This window comes from Nycticebus coucang, chromosome 14 (genome assembly GCF_027406575.1).
Source record: "Nycticebus coucang isolate mNycCou1 chromosome 14, mNycCou1.pri, whole genome shotgun sequence".
In the NCBI taxonomy this organism is placed as follows: Eukaryota; Metazoa; Chordata; class Mammalia; order Primates; family Lorisidae; genus Nycticebus; species Nycticebus coucang.
Window position 1 is genome coordinate 97709374 of NC_069793.1, and position 5553 is coordinate 97714926.

Sequence of the window (5553 nt, forward strand, 5' to 3'; positions counted from 1 at the left end):
CACGTATAAACTGTGAAATCACCACCACAATTAAGATAATGAACAGAAGTTCCTTAGGCTCCCACGTAATTCATCCCTTCCTTGCCTTTCCCCTGGCCACAGGGAACGAACTACTGGTCTGCTCTCTGTCACCACAGCTTATAACTTTTGGAATTTATATAAATGGGATCCTATTTTTTTTTTTTTTCTGATCTGGTTGCTTTCAACCAGTATAATTATTTGAGTTTCACCCATGTTATATGTATCCATAGTCTGTTTCTTTATACTACACAGTAATATTTCATTGAGTGGATATGTCCTACTTTTGTCATCCATTTTCTTGTTGCCAGACATTGGGGTTGTTTTTACTTTTGACTATGAACAGAAAAAAAAAAAAATCATTGTGTGGACATGTGCTTTTACTTCGTTGGGGTAGAAACCTAGAAGGAAAGGCTAGATCATGTAGTAGACATATTTAACTTTTTAAGGTACTGTTGTATCATTTTTTAAAGTGATTTAACCATTTTATATTTCCACCAATAGTGTATGAGAATTCCAGTTGCTTCACATTCTTGGTAATACTCGGTATGATCGTTAGTTTTAATTTTGTCTCTCTTGTGGCTGTATTCTAGTATCTTACTGTGGGTTTAATTTTCATTTCTCTGATGGAAATCATGTGCTTTTTTTGTCATCCACATGTGTTCTCCAGTACAGAATCTTTTCAAACCTTCTTATCATTGAACGTAGGAGTTTACAAGTCCTTTTCTGTATGTGTATTTTGAAAATATTTCTCACAAACTTCAAGCTGCTTTTTCATTTTTAATAGTATTTTTGGAAAAGCAGAAGTTTTAAAATTTTGATATGCTAGTCTAATTTATTGATTATTTCTTTTCTACTTTGTATTTTGTAGATGCCATTTAAGGAACTTTTGTAAAATGAAGGTCCTCATTTATCTTTTCCTCATTTAATTTCCTCTCTTATGTTTTAGTCAATGATTCATTTCTAGTTAATTTTTGTGCATGGTATGAGGTAAGGGTCAAGATTTTTTTTTTAATGTTTTTTATTTCCATCGTCATTTGTTGAAAATGTTAACCTTTCTCCATTTAATTTCTTTAGGCCTTTGTCAAAGATCCGCAGGCAATATACATGTGGTTCTATTTCAATTTAAATTTTGTTCCCTTGATCTGTTTGTCTACCTTAAAGTCAATACCACATTGTCTTATTACTGTAGTTTTCTAATGCAGTAAATCTTGAAATAAGATAATGTAACCCTTCAGCATAATTTTTTTTTTCAAAGTTATTTTGGCTATTCTGGTTCTTTTGTTTTTTCAAGTAAATTTAAAAATTAATTCTATAAAAAAATCTTTCTGGGTTCATACTTTTCTTCATCTTCTTAAACATGATTTATAGTTATAGAAACAGTTTTAATCTTTATCTGCTAATTGTATTGCCTGTAACTATTTCCTCCGAGATTTCCCCTCTTATTGTGGTTTATGTTTTCCTGCTTCTGTACATGCCTAGTAATTTTTTATCGGAAGGAAGACATTGTGATTTTTAATTTGTTTGGTGCTGTATATTTTTGCATTTCTATAAATATCCTTGATCTTTGCTCTGGAATACAATTACGTTACTTGGAAATAGCTTGATGTTTTTAATGGAAGTCTTGTTAGGTAGGACAAGATCAGTCTTTAATACAGGGCTACCTTCCCCAGCTTCTGAGTACCCTACCCAATTTCCTGTATATTTGTTACAAGACTTTTTCACTCTAGTCGATGAGGTCACAGACTATTCAAATTATTGTGTGGTCTCCAGGGATTGTTCCACCTGGTCCATTTTGTTGGTTCTTTACCTGGTGTCAGGTATACATTGTAATCAATATATAAATATATATAGAGTCTCACTTTACAGCCCTCAGTAGAGTGCCGTGGCATCACACAGCTCATAGCAACCTCCAACTCCTGGGCTTAGGTGATTCTCTTGCCTCAGCCTCCTGAGTAGCTGGGACTGCAGGCGCCCACCACATGCCTGGCTGTTTTTTTTTGTTGCAGTTTGGCCAGGGCTGGGTTTGAACCTGCCACCCTCAGTATATGGGGCCAGTGCCTGACCGACTGAGCCACAGGCACCACCCATTATAATCAGTATTAAGTGGAACACTTGAGAGCAACGCTGGAGTTCTTTAAATATCCCTCCATCTTTTCTTCTTCTTCTTCTCTCTCTCTCTCTTTCATCCATCCATATACCTTTCTCCTATGCTCTACCTCTATAAATTCTACTCACCTTGTTCTTCTTAAATTCTCAGCTCTCTTAATTAAGCCTCTGTTTAGGTTCTCCTTCCTTGTTTGGAAAACTTGAAATTCTCTCTAATCAGTAAGTGGGAAAGAATAGGTTCACTTTCTGTGTTACTTTCTCTGAAGGATTACTGTCCTGCTTTCACAATTGTCCAATCTCTGAAAATTGTTCTCTCATAGATTTTGTATATTTTTTTCAAGTCATTTCAGATGGTAAATCTGTCCCTTCTTGCTACCTCATGGCTAAAAAATAGAAGTTAGATATTTTAATTTTTTTCTGTTTCATTAAGATAGATTATAATTTACCCAAGCAATAATTTTTTTAAATTTTTTATTGTTAGAAACTTACACATACCTGATTTGTAAAGTTGAGCAAGTTCATCATGAGCCTTTATGTAGAAATTTGCCCCTAAGAATTGATTGAAACAGACTCATGAAGATTAATAATGAGAATAGGAATGATAATATTAAGAACAGAATTAAATTAAATGGGTGCTAATTAGAATTTCTCTATTACTTCACTTAGTTGTAAAAGAAAAAAGCCTTATGAATTTTGCTGTCAATGTAGTTGTGAATAATTGTGTCAGCAAGGGTGATGTTGTGTGAGATAGCAAAGTGAAAACTCATCACCCTAATTTTCCTGAACAAGAGTCTTGGTGTAATTGCCTATTGGGAAGAATAAGAAACACTTTCCTAACTTTTCCCAACTCTAAGAACTCATGAAGCTTTAATATAGAAATCATGTTTTTACAAGTTTAAAAGTAAGAAGCTATCGTATGGTTGATAGTTTGCCTGGGTCAAATTGTTGGTCACAGTGGTGGATTCATTGTCATTCCAGCCTCCATTTGCTCATGCATTCCTCTTTCTATGCCTTGTAGTAATGCCCTCTCATGCTAATTCTGGCCTCAGCCTTGTGGCTGGATTGAACCAATGGTATGTCTATGAATGTACTGTAAGATGAGAATTGAAAAGCTTTTGCACATTGGGTCTTGCTGAACTCCTCTTCTTGGAACCATACTATCACTGTGTTTATAAACTTGAGCTAGCCTCGTGAGTATTGATAGACCATGTTAAGGAGAAATGATGGACCCCAGTTGACCTGGCACCTGACCTTGACTGAGTCCTGGCTGAGATTTGCTTTCTAAACTCTGATCAGCTGAATGTAGCCCAAGCTGCATATTGATAGAATTGGGAACTAAGTGTTTGGTTGTTATTCACACCACTAAATTCGGGGTGTTGTTAATGAGCATATCAATCGAGATTCTCCTCTCGCTTCATGTGATTTTGGTTGAGAGCAGAAGGATTTCTTCACTTCTTGTGGTTCACAGAAGTGTACTGAAATTGGTTGGGTTTCACCAGTTGAGACTCAGATTTTACTCTAGAAAAAAGCTGCTCAAAGCTTATGATATTCTGTGTCTCGGTGCCTTCCCTCAAAAGGGGGCAGATAGGGTTGGGCATGGTGTTCACAATTTGTTGTTATTCAATGTTCTTTTTAGTACATTCTTGAGAGTTGGTAGCCCATTAAGCTCACCTCAGTAGTTTAACACGTTCCTCTAATATTTCCTGACATTTTGTTCACATAAAAGCTATTTTCCACAGAATGTAAAACATAAAGATTTTAGGAGTCCTAAAAATCTGTCCTTTCCCCTGTATATTTTATCTTAATCAGAGAAGAAACATACATGCATTCATGAAAGGTAGAAAATTTTGATCCATCTTCCTTGTGAAAATCTCTCATATCATTTCTATCCAGTCATCAAATCCTATTATTCTGCTTTAAAAATTACCTTTATATCTAAGTTTTCCACATTGATGCTGGAAAACCTAAATCTGGTTTTGCTATTTCCCCACTGAAAACCTGTTTGTGGCTTTCAGTGCAAAACCTAATTGGTCATTATTGCACACATTTGTTTCTCATCTCTACAGAACCCATTCTTAATTTCTGCCTTTTGAGTAGTACCCTGGATTTTCCAATCATGAGGTTTGGGAGGTAAGGACCATATGCTTGGCTCTGACAATGATCTTTGATTGGCTTAAGCAAATGTGCCTGTCCACAAATCCCTGCCACATTGATTGGCTAGGGATGAGCACATATGCCAAGTTAAGACACGGCCAAAAAGCCTCAATTCTATATCCTTAGTTGTGTTGTCAGCGAAGCAGATTTTTCTTATTCTCCACTAGGCATAACCAGTAAGCATGCAATCACAAAGCAAAGTTTAGAAAAGAAGGGAATGTCGTCTCCTTGTTTGGAACTCCAGAAGCAGCTTCGTTGCAATCTACATTTACCCTGGACTATTCTCTAAGGTGAATCACTGAGTTTCACACTCCCTTTCTCCCTTTTCTCATCTTCTCCCTCCCTTCCTTCCTTTCTTCTTCCTCTTCTTCTTTTTTTTTGCAGTCTATGGCTGGGCTTGGGTTTGAACCTGCCACCTCTGGCATATGGGGCCAGCACCCTACTCCTTTGAGCCACAGGCGCCATCCCTTCCTTTCTTCTTTACTTCTTATTCTTCTTTTTCTTTTCTTTATTAGGTGTTTTGGAACAAATAATCCTAAATAATTAAAGTTTTCTCATGGTTTAACCCAGAGATTTTTCCATATTTTAGTGATATCTCTTTATTAATTTCCATCAATTAATCTACAGTAAACAAGTAACATTATAAATGAAAATTTAATTACATTTGTACAGCTAGAATAAGTGCTATGCAAGAAAAGTACAGGATTCCAGTAACATCTATAGGAGTTGAAATCTAGTCCTGTTTGGGTGTCAGTGAGAGCATTTCTAAGGAAAAGTTGCTTCAGTCCAGACCTGATGGCCTAAGGACACTTCCATTCTTGTTGGTTTTGCTGGAGGCAGGTCTTGCCTTGAATTGCCCAGGCCTAGAATTCAAGAGATCTGTTAGTGCAGATACCAAGGTATCTGCAGGTAGGTGCAGACCACAGCAGGGAACATTCTTGGAAAAGACATGATATTCAGACATTGGAAACATGTCTAACTAGCATGTTTTTCTTTATCACACTTTTGAAGCACTTAAAAAAAAATGTCTTTCCTCTTTCTTTTTAGGTTTCAGCTGCCTTTGGGATTGCTAGAGCAAACATAACCAATCTTCAGTTCCAAGTTGAAGGCAAAAGTGTTGGTTCTCTCCCTTTTCCAGTAGCTGCTTCTTGCCATTAAAGTTTCTTTTGTCAAGAATTCTTCCCAGCACATAAAACTGATGGGATAGCTCAGATCTCAACAGAACACTTGGTTAGAACACATGACTGGGTAGTCTTCTTCTATCTCAAAGGA